General features: G+C 55.3%; 1 non-coding gene across 1 annotated transcript; it reads right to left on the bottom strand.

Moving 5' to 3' along the window:
* Positions 1–5,628: 5,628 nt before the first annotated feature.
* Positions 5,629–5,710, bottom strand: TRNAS-CGA (transfer RNA serine (anticodon CGA)). Its single transcript has one exon. It is a non-coding gene; the product is annotated as a tRNA-Ser (tRNA).
* Between the last annotated feature and the right edge of the window lie 9,835 nt (positions 5,711–15,545).

Raw genomic sequence — 15,545 nt, 5'->3', positions numbered from 1 at the left:
GGAGAAAGGAGGGAGGAAAGAGGAAAAGGGAAACCAAAAACGATAAGCCCCAAGGTCCCCAGTGATTCCAAGCGTCAAAGCGCTCGGTAGGAAATCACATTCTGCCCCCTTAAGCCAGTGTTTTCTGTGCCGAGAATTCTGCCTGCAGCAGGTGCATCAGACCCAACAGGTTCCAAACCTCTCGCAGCCTCCGACCTTGTCCAAGGGACGTTCGTTTTCTGGCACAACCAGGGGTCGGAAAGGAGAAAACTCCACAGAGGCTCCTCCTCATGCTACGACGTGAATCCTAATTCTCTCCCCGTCCTCGAGGGGAGACCGGGAGAAGGAGACGTGCGGCAGCAAAGCCGGGGGGGTCTCAGCGACTGCCCTGGCCCTGCCCCTCGGCCCTGCCCCGCTGATGTCGGGGTCTCTCTGTGAGGTCACCCCCTCCCCACCACCTTTGCCCAATGGGCTGAGGTCCTGCAAAAGGCCTTTGTGATGTCACTGCCCCCCCACCCCTCCCCTCCCAGCTGATGTCCTGCCCCTGCCCAGCCTCTTGGAGCTTGGAGTTGTTGCCCCCGGATCTCCGCACTCAATGACTGGTGAGTCGGGGGATGGAGCCGGCTATACAATAAACCACCAGTTTTTCATAAATTAGTCGACTTAAGGCCAGAAGGGACCATTGGAGCATCTAATATGATGCCCTGCATCTCCCAGCCCTCCCGTGTGTCACAAGAGCTGCTTTTTGATGAAAGCACTTTCCCGAAAGGCATCTAGTCTTCACTGGAAGACATCAAGAGATGGAGAATCCATCACTTCTCTTGCCAGTTTGTTCCAGTGATGAGTTGCCCTCCCTCTTACAAATCTCTGCCTTGTTCTAAGGAGAATTTTTCTGATTTCTGCTTCCAGCCATTGGTTCTTGTTCTGCCTTTCTTTGCAAGACTAAAGAGCCCTTTGAATACTTGGTGTTTTCTCTCAGCGAAGGCACTTGCAGGCTGCCATCAGCTCACCTCTCCATCTTTTTAAAAACTAAACAGACTGAGTTTTTCAATGCCTTCTTATAAGTCTTCTCCATCCCTCAAATATGGCTCTTTTCTGCACCCTCTCCAGTTTTTTTAACGTTATTTTTGAAATGTGGACACCAGAATGGGATGCAGTATTCCAGTGTCAGTCTCCCCACTGCTGAATCACCTCCCTTTCCATCCTCTCTTTATCTATCCATGGATGGCGTCACGGACTCACAGGACTTGTGCTCTCTCTCAGCCTCGTACAGTCCTTGGGAGGAACCCCCTTCAGTGTGACAGCCCTTCTTGGAGATCCACTCTCTCAAGGGTTAAGCCGTAGGCCCTTCCGCCTCCTGCAACCCCTCTTCTCTGAGCCTTGAGCATGCCTGTCTGCCGTGGGCCCCCTCAGGGAGTCCCCTCACTCTGGACCCCTGGGGCCTCTACTCCCAGAGGGAAGAACGCAACCCCGATCCCGAGACTGCCGTGACTCTCAGACAGCGTAAAAGAGAGGGGTTTACTGAGCATCTGAACACAGCACAGGAAACTCTCAGGGCCTCAGGCCTAATCTCCCTCTGCACAGTCCATCTAGGTCTCTCCTGCACCCGTGTGGGCTCTGGCTGTTTTCTCTCCCCAGTCCAGAAGCCCCCTCCTTCCAGCTAAGCGTCCGATATCACCTTCCCACAAGCCTGTGTCCTTTGTCTTCTGTCCCAGGTGAACAGGCTGCCTGGGTCTCCTCTATCTCAGCCTCTCCTCTCCTCCCTCTTTTCTTTCCCCCTGGCTGGAAGCAGTCACCGGGTCTTCTCTCCTCAGCCCATTGTCCTACTACTGGCCCGACCTGGCTGTGACTTCCAAGCTGGGCCTCCCGCTCACCAGTCGCTGGGGTATCCGTTCTCCAGGCCTTTGCCTGAGGGCCCAACTGACAGGAGAGATCACCGCTGGTCCTCTGTAACAACAAACTACCTCTCCCACCAGTGCCACCTCGTTAAACAAACAGCACCCAGGGAAACTGAGGCATGCAAACCACTGAAAAACCAAGAAAATCCCCCCGTCATCACCGATGGCTTTGGCCCTGTTCCCCACAGCATCGCACCGGGAGTGGATGTTGAGTGGCTTGCCCGGTATGACACCTAAATCCTTGACAGAGTCACGGCTTCCCGGAGTACAGTTCCCCCTCGGAGGCCTGCCTGCTCTGTCCTGCTGCCCCCTCCCACTGCGCCAAGAGGGGACCTGGTGACTGGAGCTGCTGTGGTTGTGTGAGAGCGCTGGGCTGAGAGACCAAAGGGCACCTCTGTTCTGGAACAGAGGGGTCTGGCCGGTAGGCGCAGTCGCCCCCGGTTTGGGGCACAGAAGGGGCTGCGGCTGGCAGCAGCTTGAAGCCCGTCCCCCAGCTGCGCTAGGCACTGTTTGAATGAGTGCAACGTCCGTGTTACATACGGGCTCCTGGGGCTCGGTGGGAAGCACTGAACTGCCTCAGAGTTCTCTGTTTGCAAGGTCGGTGCCAGGAGATTAGAGAGACAAGGCAGGGAGGGGATCTCTTTCATTCTCCAACTTCTGCTGGGGAGAGACAAGCCTTCGAGCTCCGCAGATCTCGTCCTCAGGCCCTGTCTCTCTCTGTTAGCCGACGGCCAAGGATGTTTGGTGAGGTGCCAGCTATGCCCGTTTATACCATCCGTGACTTTAACTGCTAGGACGCACTGTCCCTTCGCGGCGGGCAGCCCGGGCTAGGCTGACGGATGCCCCAAGGTCCTAACCACCCGTGACTTTAACTGCTAGAGCTCAGAGCTCCTTCGCAGCGGGCAGTCAATACTGACTGACAGGTGCCCCAATGGCAGCACTAAGAGCCTCTCCACACCCGTGACTTTAACTGCTAGAGCTCAGAGCTCCTTCGCAGCGGGCAGCCAGGATTGACTGACAGGTGCCCCAAGAGTTTGCCCCGTGGAGGCGGCACAACTCAACGCTAGGCTCTTAGTACTCTCATCTAATGGCCAGGCTTTAGAGCCAAAACGGCTGAGGTTCTTTAATTGTGTTGGCTGCTTTACAGTAAACCAGAGAAAACAAGTCAGGCTTATGCATAAATGGTTACCAAAATTTATTAAGCTACATTCTAATCATGTGGTTACAAAATTGCTAGTGCCTACTTATTTAAATGTAGAGATGTTACACACACAAACAAGTTACAAAACTGAAGCCACAATCCCAAAGAAAGAAAACAAAGTATAGAGCTCTATTTCAAAATATGTGTACACTAAAGATAGGAGATCAGGTGTGGGTGCTTCTTACCCTCCTTGCATCTCTCGATTCCAGCGGTGCCAAGCCAGGATCGGTCACTCAATTCCGCGGAAAGATGAATAAGGGACAAGGCGTAGGGACCCTCTTAGCTGCAGAAGCCTTGGGAGGCTGTCACTTATCTGACCAGCAGATAGATAGTGAAAAGCACTCAAAAATCAGGGTGCTGTAGGTCCCCTACTTATACCTCTGTACTCCTTTATTCTCTTTCTCCTTTCTTATGCCAAATTGAGGCTGGTCTGTCGGGGTGACGCCAGCTTTCGCAAGAGTAGTTTACACTTGCAAGGGAGAGAAACAATAAGTGTCGACTACTGGACATTTCTTTTATCAGGGTAAATATTATCCCACCTAGGATGTTGGTGTGAGTGCATCACTCTATTTAGTAGGGGCGAAGAGCCATGTCTGTCACAGGGCCTCTGCCTACTGTGAGCTTAATCCTTGTATCTGTTCCCAGAGGCACATTGTAGCAGCACACCTGTGCTTTCACAGCTTCAAAGGCTGTGCTGGAATATATGTTAAGTGCCCTGTTCCGGCTTCCTCCTGTGTTTCCAGCAATGCTGGTCTGAGCAGGGGGGGGCTGGCTGTCTGGCTACACTCTCCCCAACAGAACCGGGTCCAATAAACCATATGACCTCCCCGGCCTGGTCTCTCAGTGTTTTCTGCTCCCACGGGCGTGGCTGGGAAGGGCCACAGGGCTCAGCAGGCTCAGGGAGAAACCTCAGCCCCACTGGAGACAGGAGGGGAGCAAACCTCACAATCTGTGTGGTCACTGCAGGTCTGTGCAACTGCCCCCCACTCACTCAGTGGCAGTCTGTGGGGGAGGTCTAGGGTGGCCAGGTGTCCCGATTTTAGAGGGACAGTCCCGATTTTTGGGTCTTTTTCTTATATAGGCTCCAATTACCTCCCACCCCCGTCCCGATTTTTCACACTTGCTGTCTGGTCACCTGCGGGAGGTCTGGCAGCCCCCTCCCCAGCCACAGTCCATGCGTGCCCAGCAGTCCCTGTGAAAGCTCACCTTTTCCGGGTGTCTGTTTCACACCCTCTGCCAGAGACGTTCCCCATTCTTTCTCCAGTTCAGCTGGCAGCAGGTCTCGTGCGAGGGGCGGGGGAGAGCTGAGATTTCAGGCTGCCGTCTTATGGCGGGATTGCTGCGATTAACTGGCTGAATGTGCTAATTCTGAGGACGAAACGGGGAAAGGGGCAGAGATCGAGAGTCAGGGAGTGAAATGGAGAAAATACAGGAAGCATTTCGAGCAAGGGCAAAGTGCAATAACCAGAATCCAGAATATTCTCTGCACCCCTTGTCTAACTCTGGGCCTGATTCTCTTCCGCATTGACGGCCCTTTCCCTGTCTCCGGCCGTGTCTGGAGGGCTTTATGCCCCTGTGCAGCCCCTTCACACTGCCAGGAAGGGAGAGGTGTTATGGAATCTTAGCCCAAACAGGAACCAGGCCCTGTGTCACCTTCATCCTGGGTTTCAGATGACCCCGAGAAGTTGGGGGGCCACCGGGGCCTAGAGCATGGCCCTGCCAGAGCGGCCCCGCCCCCGGTCATCCTCTTCCCCCGAGGCCCCGCCCCCCCACTGTTCACTCCTCTGGCCCCCGAGGTCCCCCTACCTGCCCCTCGCTCCTCTCCGCCTCTTCCCCCAGGACTCCACTCACCCCCTGCTTGCTCCTCTCCGCCCCTTTCCCCGAAGGGGGGCTACCGGGGGGCCATGGGGCCAGGCACCCGTCCCTTTTCTCTGTCTCTGGTGAGCGGGGGGCAGGGGGGTCCTTGGGGAAGGAGGTGGAGCAGGACAGGAAGAGGCACAAGAAGATGGGGCCGCGGGGGAAAAGGCCGAGGGGGGTTGGGGTGCAGGTTTTGGGGGAGGAGGCGGAGGGGGGATGGGAAGAGGCAGAGCAAGAGCAGGGCATCGGGCTAAGAGGCAGAGGGGAGCGGGGTGCAGGCGGGGCCCCCACTTCTCTGGAGCTTCGCTTCCAGCACTCGAAAGATGACCATGGGCCCACGGGCCTCCGGATGGGAGACCCGCCCCACATCCCCAGTGTTTCCGCCCCGCATGGACGGCCTTTTGGGGAAGGCTCAGGCTCCCCTGGCCTCTGATACGGGCTGCCCATGCTCAGCTCCTTCCACGCTCTGGAGAGGAGCAGCACCCAGGGGTGGGGCTGAGCCGGGAGGCGCTGGGTGAGGGGCAGAGGCCTCGGGAGCTGAGACCGCAGGGACACAGCGTGAGGCACCATCCCAGGCATCCCCATGAAAGGAGCAGAACAGGGTTTACCTGGGGTGGGGAGTGTATGGAGAGTGTCTCAGGGCCGGTGGAGATGTATTGCCCTGGTGAGCAAGTGTGGCTAAAACACAGGCCTCGCTGTGAGCAGGATTTGAACCTGCACAGGGAAACCTGAATGGATTTCGAGTCCAACGCCTTAACCGCTCGGCCCTCACAGCTGTGAGTGACGTGGCCTCCAGTGGCAGTCTCTACTGGAGCGGCTGGAAGCCGACGGGAGGGAGCTCTCCACCCTCAACGAGCAGCCGTAGCCATGTTGGCAGGAGAAGCTCTCCCAGCACCATAGCACTGTCCACACCGGCGCTTAGGTCCGTGTAACTTGTGTCACTCGGGGGGTGGCTTATTCACACCCCTGAGCCACATACGTTCTACCGACACAAGGGGGAGTGTAGACGCAGCCTTAGCAGAGACGCGATTAAGATCCACTTCCTGGACACTACTGTGCTAATAAACGATGGTCACATAAACACCACCCTATACTGGAAACCTACTGACCGCTATTCCTACCTGCATGCCTCCAGCTTTCACCCTGACCACACCACACGATCCATCGTCCACAGCCAAGCTCTGCGATACAACCGCATTTGCTCCAACCCCTCAGACAGAGACAAACACCAACAAGATCTCTATCAAGCCTTCTTACAACTACAATACCCACCTGCGGAAGTGAAGAAACAGATTGACAGAGCCAGAAGAGCACCCAAAAGTCACCTATTACAGGACAGGCCGAACAAAGAAAATAACAGAACGCCACCAGCCGTCACCTTCAGCCCCCAACTAAAACCCCTCCAATGCATTATTAAGGATCTACAACCTATCCTAAAGGACGACCCAACACTCTCACAAATCTTGGGAGACAGGCCAGTCCTTGCCTACAGACAGCCCCCCAACCTGAAGCAAATACTCACCAACAACCACATACCACACAACAGAAACACTAACCCAGGAACCTATCCTTGCAACAAAGCCCGTTGCCAACTGTGCCCACATATCTATTCAGGGGACACCATCCCACGGCCTAATCACATCAGCCACACTATCAGAGGCTCGTTCACCTGCACATCCACCAATGTGATCTATGCCATCATGTGCCAGCAAGGCCCCTCTGCCATGTACATTGGTCAAACTGGACAGCCTCTACATAAAAGAATATATGGACACAAATCAGATGTCAAGAATTATAACATTCATAAACCAGTCGGAGAACACTTCAATCTCTCTGGTCACGCAATCACAGACATGAAGGTCGCTATCTTAAAACAAAAAAACTTCAAATCCAGACTCCAGCGATAAACTGCTGAATTGGAATTCATTTGCAAATTGGATACTATTAATTTAGGCTTAAATAGAGACTGGGAGTGGCTAAGTCATTATGCAAGGTAGCCTATTTCCCCTAGTTTTTTCCTATCCCCCTCCCCCCCAGATGTTCTGGTTTAACTTGGATTTAAACTTGGAGAGTGGTCAGTTTGGATGAGCTATTACCAGCAGGAGAGTGAGTTTGTGTGTGTGGTTTTTGGGAGGGGGGTGAGGGGGTGAGAGAACCTGGATTTGTGCTGGAAATGGCCCAACTTGATGATCACTTTAGATAAGCTATTACCAGCAGGACAGTGGGGTGGGAGGAGGTATTGTTTCATATTCTCTGTGTGTATATAATGTCTTCTGCAGTTTCCACGGTATGCATCCGATGAAGTGAGCTGTAGCTCACGAAAGCTCATCCTCAAATAAATTGGTTAGTCTCTAAGGTGCCACAAGTCCTCCTTTTCTTTTAACGAATACAGACTAACACGGCTGTTACTCTGAAAACTGGAAAAAGTGTGACCTTAAGGGGTTGCCACACTAAAGAGCTCCTCCCAGGGACTGTTCAAGAGCACCAGACCTATGGCAGGGAAACAGCCTGGAGAATGGGATTTTCAAAAGGGCTGAAGCAGGTTAGGCAAGTCCATAGGAGTTAGGTGCTTTGGAGGTTCCCACCAGACACCTAAATACCATTGAAAGTGTGGCCCAAAGTGCTTAAACACTAGGGCCCTGAGGCTCAGCTGGTGTCAGTCAGGGAGGCTGAGAATCCGTGATAACGTCTCCTGTTAACCAAGAGCACCCGCCCCTGCGCTCAGATAGCCAGGGAGAGAGCAGGAGACAGCACTGGGCGCACAGATTCATGATTATGAATTATCTGCTCTCCTGAAATCTTCCCCTTTGGGCTCTGCTCTGAGCAGCCAGGGAAGCTGGGACCCCAAGGGCTCTCCCAGGATCTGGGCCCCTCTGGGCTGGGCAGTCACAGTGCTCTGAATGAAGCTCTGATCCACGAGTAATAGGGGCACACAGGAACTGATAATAACCCAACCTGCTGGGCCAAATCCCTCCCCCTGCCCTGCTCAAATACAATGAGAGAAACCCCCAGCAGCGCCCCTTACCCAGGAATCCCGTCACAGCCTCCTGGAGATTGTTCTCTCGAGGGAAATCCCGGATTCTCTTTTCCAGCTCGGGACTCGGGCACCGGATGCGGAGACATGGCCTTCTCATCCCTGCAGAGACATGAGCGTGTTTATTCCTCCCCCTCCTTTGCTCTAAGTTCCTGCCCCCCAGAGCCAGATGGGGAGTGGGTGGGAGCTGGGCCACAGGCAGGGCTAACGGGGCCGTGACCTCTGCTGCCCAGGGAATTTACTGCCTGCATGATCTGCCGGGGCCGGCCTGGAGACTGGGGGCCTCTCTCCATCCAGAAAGAAAACCCAGCCCAGGCAGGGCCAGCTCCCCTCACACCTGGCCCAGCCCCACGTTCCCTTCAAGGGCCTGGAGGGGCTTCTCCCAGGGATGAGCGAGGGGCTCATTCTCCAGGCCCAGCTTCTTCTCAGCTTCTCCTCTCAGCCTCCAAGGGGCCTGGTCACTCCCCGTGGGGTGGGGGTTCTGGGACCGGGACACTGCCCCACGAGGGCCTGGGCTGGGACACTGAGCTCTTTCCCCACAAGCCCTTGGGCCCCCCTCACACGGGACAGGCTTTGCGCCATGTCAGAGCTGGGGCCAGGTCCCAGCTGGGCCCTCGGGGTGACAGGCTCTCAGCCCCATTAATGATCCCCCAAGCCAGCCTGGTCCCAGGGAGGGTTCTCCAGCCCAGAGCTGTGGGGCACTCCCCTTCCCAGGGTGGGTCACACAGACACAGCGGCAGCAGCCCCAGGGCTATGGGGATGGAGGGGGGCTGGATCCAGAGGGTGAGACCGTCCCACGGTCGGGATGCTGGGTCTGCTTCCTGGGCTCTGAGCCCTGGTCAACACTAGGACTTTAGGTCGAATTTAGCAGCTTTAAATCGATGTAAACCTGCACCTGTCCACACGATGAAGCCCTTTATTTCGACTTAAAGGGCTCTTAAAATTGATTTCCTTACTCCACCCCTGACAAGTGGATTAGCGCTTAAATCAGCCTTGCTGGGTTGAATTTGGGGTACTGTGGACACAATTCGACGGTATTGGCCTCCGGGAGCTATCCCAGAGTGCTCCATTGTGACTGCTCTGGACAGCACTCTCAACTCAGATGCATGATTGTTTGCTGTTGCTCTGACGGAGGGAGGGGCGACTGAGGACACGGCTTACAGGGTTGGCTTCAGGGAGCTAAAATCAACAAAGGGGGTGGCTTTACATGAAGGAGTATTTCAGGCAGGACTTCACGGAGGGTTCCAATAAGAAATGGTGCACCTAAGTTATTGTTCTTATTGGAACAAGGAGGTTAGTCTGGCCTCTGATTGATACATGGCTAGATTTACCTTGCTGCACCTTCTCTGTGAGTGACTGCAGTGTGACCTAGAGGAATGAGTCCCCTAGACGGGGTGGGGGGGGGTGTTTGCAAATGAGTATAAAACAAATCTGGTTTATTTCTTGTTTTGATCCACTCCATCTATCTTTTACATCTTTGGCTGGCAGCAGACGGTGCAGAAGGACTGCATGCCATCCACTTCTCATGGCTGTTTGGCAGAAGATGGTACAATAGGACTGCATGCCATCCTCATCGCTTGCCTGCCCGGCAGAAGATGATGCAATAGGACTGCGAGCAATCCGTATCGCTTGCCTGCTCACCATAAGATGGTTCTATAGGACTGACTGCAGGACTAAAGAGAATGACCGGATCAAGTCACTCCAAATTTAGTCCCTGCGCCCATGTCTGCCCAGGCGCTCCTGATCGACCTCACACAGGCCACCAGGAGCACCTCGGACATGACGATGACTGCTACCAGTCCTATTGCACCGTCCGCTGCCACAAGGCAATGGGTTGCTGCTGCTGTGTAGCAATGCAGTACCACGTCTGCCAGCACCCAGGAGACATAGGGTGACGGTGAGCTGAGCGGCTCCAGGCTTGCCGTGGTATGGCGTCTGCACAGGTAACTCACGAAAAAAGGCGCAAAACCATTGTCTGCCCTTCCTTTCACGGAGGGAGGGAGGGAGGGAACGGAGGCCTGACGATATGTGCCCAGAACCACCCGCGACAATGTTTTAGCCCCATCAGGCATTGGGATCTCAACCCAGAATTCCAATGGGCAGCGGAGACTGCGGGAACTGTGGGGTAGCTACCCACAGTGCAACGCTCCGGAAGTCGACGCTTGCCTTGGTCCTGTGGAAGCACTCCACCGAGTGAATGCACTTAATGCACTTAGAGCATTTTCTGTGGGGACGCACACACTCGACTATATAAAACCGATTTCCAAAACACCGCTTCTATAAATTCGACCTAATTCCATAGTGTAGACATACCCTGACTGTGGGGGCAGACGGAGCCCGGGTGTATCTGCTCACAGCACTTCTGACACCCCAGAGGGGAAGGAGAGACAGAGCAGAGAGTCAGTGGCCATGGCCCAGCCGGCCCCCTGCCCCAGACGGGTCACTCTGCTACCCCAGCCCGGCCCCACAGGCTGCTCCCCCAGTGGGGTGGAGACTCTGAAGGGCTGTGCTAGAGGGAGCAGAGCCCCGTTCACACCAGATGTTCCGCAGGGACGGGACGGCCGGGTCCTCTGTGCTGAGCCCAGGGCTGGAACAGCCTTTCACCAGCCTCCCCCACCTCCCCGACAGCCCAAACTCCTGTCTCTCTGCAGCCCTGGGCCCCTGGCCCTGCAGACGCCCCGGGCCGTGCGCCCTGCACTGAGTTACCCTGTCAGCCCGAGTGACTCAGGGGCCGTCCCCTCCCTGCACTGGGCTCTGGGTGCATCCGACACTGTCTCACCTGCAGCAATTCCAGCACCGGCTGCTGACGCTTCCCCTCCAGCTCCGTGATCAGGGCGCTGAGCCGGGAAATCTCCTCACCCAGGTGGGTGGCATTGTCCTCCCTCCTCCTCCCAATCTCCTCGCCCAGCTCTCCCAGCCGGGCCAGGAGGAGGCGCTCCTGTTCGGCCAGAAACTGGTGCAGCCCCTCGCACTTGGACACCACCAGCGGCCGCTCCACTTCCGTCTGCCTCTGGGGTGCACAGAGAGACGCAGGGGCAGGGCAGGGACCCGGGGAGAGCGGGTGTCTTGGGAAATGGTACAAAGCCTTGTCCGGGCTCCCCAGAGCGTTTCATTCCATCTCTTTGCCAGAGTAACCGTGGCTACACGAGAGCTTTTGCTAGTATAAAAACGTGACCCAAAATCACCAGCCCCCAGCCCGTCCCCACCACTGTCCCAGCACCAGAGTGAAGTGCAGACCAGGCCGTGGCAAATGGTGCTTCCCAAACTGCCCAATGGCATCACTGGGACGTCTGACACTCGAACCCTGGGATCAGCAAAAGTCTCCCCCTGCTCTGCCCTGACCCCTGCCACATCTGCGCCTGTTCAGTGTTTTACTGGCCTCTCCCTCCGCCCCCCCTTTCCCCCTCCCAGCGCGAGAGAGACAGAGCCAGAGGCTGCTCCCAGCTACCCTGGTGTAAACCCATTGACCCCAGTGGGAACTAACAGCAGGGTCCCAGAGGAGTCTGACCTGACCCCACTGACTTCGGTGGGCTCACTCCTGATGTACACCAGGTACCTGAGAGCAGAGTCTGCCCTGCACTGGTTAAAATGGCCCTGACCTGTCTCCCTGTAGCGACCCTGGAAACCCTTTAACCTTCTGAATGACCCAGACCCCAAGCAGCGCAGAGACCCCCTGCTGCTGTTGCTGACACCCCTGTGCAAAGTGGCCGGGCAGGGCAGGGCACCTACCAGGAGCCTCTCCCTCTCCTTGTCCCAGTCGGATTTCAGGCCCAGGAGCTCTTCTGTCTCCTCCCACAGATGCTGCAGGCGGGTCAGGATTTGCTCCTGCAAACAAACAATGGCTCTGGGGGCTGGTTTGGGGTCACTGGTTTGGGCCCAGCGATAACATCGTCACTGAGCAGAGTGAGGCTGTGGGAGCAGGTCCCCCTTCTCCAACCCTCTGAAAAAGTGACCTCAGCTCCAAGGTAGCTCCCCGGCAGAGCTGCTGGGCCTGGCCCGCTCCGGCCCAGCACCATCATCTCCAGGCTGTTTTCCTGCCATAGGTCTGGTGCTCTTGAACAGTCCCTGGGAGGAGCTCTTTAGTGTGGCAACCCCCTTAAGGTCACACTTTTTCCAATGAGGAAAGTCACTTGGCTTCACCGCCTCCTGACTCTGAATCTCAGAGCCTTCAACACCCCTGCTTCACATCAGCAAGTCCACCTGAGTTGGACACCCAAGGGAGACTTGCAGGCCCCCAGGGAGCCATGTACCCCCACTTCCTTACCCTGGAGTGACTCTCAACCTGCACTGTAAAAGCAGGGGGGGTTATTACAGGGGCAGTCAACAGGCAGACCGTGGGCCAAGTCTGGACCACCAGCTGCTTTCCAGCAGATCCTGAAATCTTTTTATTATTTTATTATGATCAAGATTGTTATCATTTTTTATTATTTTCTCTGAAATCTGGACCTTGACTATGCCTTGACCAAGAAATTTGGACCTTTATAAAAAATAATTGACTCTCCCTGTTTTTTGACATGTCTGGAACACAACGCAGACAGTGCTTAGTGAAGACAGAGAAGGGAAAGGTCCATCTGGGTCAGTCCCAGAGCCCTCTGTCCCCTCTGTCGTCCGAGCCCACAAGCTCCTCTCCTGCCTCCAGCTGCCCACACTTAGAACCCCAGCCTAGTCCTTTGTCCTCCAGCTGGGCACACTTGGCTGGCTTCCCATGGAGGGTGGGCCGTCCATGGTCATTTATTGTTTGGTGCCAAATGTCCAGACAATTGGAATGGCCATTGTCTTCTGGGACACTCCATGGGCATGGGGCCCCAGGCAGCCAGCTGTCCCTAATGCCTGTATCTCTGGGTCTCTACAAGTAACACCTTTCCCCCCTCCCCTCACCTACTTAACCATGGGTAAGGCTAAGATTTTGTCAGGGATATTTTTAGTAAAAGTCACGGCAGGTCACGGGCAATAAAGAAAAATTCACAGAAGCCCGTGACCTGTCCACGGGGAGTTCAGCTGCGGGGTCCCCACACCTCTCACAGTGGCTGGGCAGCTGTGGGGGCTCGCTTGGAGCTACAAGCTGAAGTCACAGAGGTCTCTGGAAGTCACGGATTCCGTGACTTCTGCAACCTCTGTGAAAAACTCATAGCCTTAACCATGTGTAACCCATGCCTGCTTGGTGTGGCACTCTGTCCCCCTTCAGCAGCACCTAGACCAACTAAAGATGTGTGAACCTCCTACAGTCTTGGACAGGAGAACAGGTCTTTTAGCTCACGCAGTAGAGGCTCGTCCATTAAGCTCCACAGGTCCCCCTCTTTGATCCCAGCTGACGACAACGGGGGTCTGTGGGTGTTAAACATGCACCACATAGGGGACACTGAGGCACACACAATATTCATCCAAACTATTATGAAAAATTCCCACTGCACAACAATCCCATTATTACGCAGCTCCCTGGCTCTAACCCAGGGCTGGTCAGACACACGGGGGGGGCTCTGTAGCTGCAGAGAAGCTGCCCCTGTAACTCCAACCATGCAGATAACTGTTCCCTACCCTGTGCTCCTGGGCAGCCTCCTCCATGGGAACCACCGTGCGAGTGCGGTGCGCCCAGGATCAGTCACACACCAAGCAAAGGGGGGTTTGATCCTCCTCGCAGGAGAGTTTCAGAGCCTCCTGGTGCCTGTCACCCACTCTCTGCCCCTCGGGCTCTGGCCCCGCCTGCAGCCTCAGGCATTTCACTAGCTCCGCCAGGTTCCCCAGCTGCCCGTGGGGACGCAGGTCTCTCTGCAGGGCGCTTTCTCTGCACTGGGGGCAGGAGAAGTTTGGCTCCGGCTCCCCCCAGCACTGGCTGAGGCAGGCCCGGCAGAAGTTCTGCCCACACTCAATGGTCACCGGGTCTGTGAAATACTCCAGGCAGATGGAGCAAGTCACTTCGTCCTGCAAGCTCCCAGCTAGGTCCCCGGCAGCCATGGTCCAGCTGCACTTTCCTGAGCAGAGGAACTAGCCAGCAGCCCTTGAAATCTTTTTTTTTGAGTCGATTGCACAACCAGGAGCCAATCACCCTCACCGGCGGGAAATTTAAACAAAACCAAAACCAAAGCAGAAGCCGCGCCCCCAGAAAAGCCCCCAAACAAGCAACCAGCTACTTAAAGAAATGAAGAGGTGATTTAATTACATACACAAAGAAGCCAACGCTGCTCCCCTGTTTCTACGTCCGAGGATCACATTAGCAATGGGAATCGGTGTTCAGCTCTTTGTCCTCTGTGACACGTAAATCCTTCTCCTAGTCACTGCTTTCCAGGCTACCGTTCCCGAGGCTCTAGGTGCGGCCACCCGTCTCCATTCCCAGCTATAGGGCCTCGCTTTTGGCTGCATTTGTTTTACTAATCCCAGTTTACCAAACTCTCCAGGCTGCTCCATACAACGGCCCCATCATCAGCATTATTTACCACTCCTCCAAGCTGTGTTAGCCACAGTGATTTTATACTTCCTTCCAGATCGTTAACTAAAAAGTTGAGACGTGAGGGGGCTACAGCCAATCCCTGTGGGGCCTCATTAACAGCTCCCCCATTCAGTGATGATGCCCCATTGACAGGTACAAGGTCAGACTTGGGGTCACAGAGCAGGGGGATTATTTTACTACTGTTTTATAATGCACCTCATTTATTTATTCACAGGCTCCACCCACAGTGTCTGTCTGTCACTGTTGTATCTGGGCCCTTCTGGGACAAGTCTAGTCTCATTTACACTGGATCCACTCCAAAGTGAATCCAGGCCATCCCTCCCAGCCTGCCCACGAATGCTGTCTGTGGAGATCTATCCCAGGAAACAGCCTCACTCAGCCATGCTAGGGCTGGTGCCCTGATTTCTTGGCTTCTGTGGAAACACTCCCAATGGCCTTTCCCCTCCCCCTTCCCGCACATGCTGCCCCAGGCTGGGCAGATCCCATCTGTCTAGGGTTTGCCCCGCTTCACCTGCCACCTTTCCACTCAGGGGACTCAGGGCACTTCAGTAATTCAACAAATGCCCTTGCTTTATTAGCACTGTGTCCAGGCCCTACTCAGGTATCAGGCCCCATTGTGCCAGGTGCTGCATACATACAGAACAAACAGACAGTCTCTGTCCCAAAGAGCTGCAATCTCTCTGCTTCCCTTCTCCCTGCAGGAAACCCTCTTTGCTACATCTTGGACCCGCTCCCACTGCTCTCTGGGTGATTGGCACTTTCACTAGCTCAGGGCCTTGGAACATTTTCTACGTGTTTCTGAGCCTCTGAACCATTTAATAAAATCACATCTCTGGGTGAGTTATGGCTTTGCTCCTCCCCCACCAAATGGGAGCATCCTGAATGCAGCCAAACAGCTGTTTTGTGGTGGGCAGAAGGCCCTGGAAGGGTGGGGGAGGAGTTGGTCAGCGGGAGATGCTCTGGGGGATGGCAGAGCTTGGCTGCCGGTGGGTGCAAAGCACCCACTAATTTTTCCCCATGGGTGCTCCAGCCCCGGGACACCCATGCAGTCAGCGCCGATGATGCCCTCCCCCAAATCAAAAGTCCTCGAGATTTTGGGTGCATCTCTCCATGTTGTAAATGTTACCAGCT

This window comes from Lepidochelys kempii, chromosome 11 (assembly GCF_965140285.1).
Source record: "Lepidochelys kempii isolate rLepKem1 chromosome 11, rLepKem1.hap1, whole genome shotgun sequence".
Taxonomy (NCBI): Eukaryota; Metazoa; Chordata; order Testudines; family Cheloniidae; genus Lepidochelys; species Lepidochelys kempii.
This window is presented reverse-complemented; position numbering and strand designations above follow the sequence as displayed.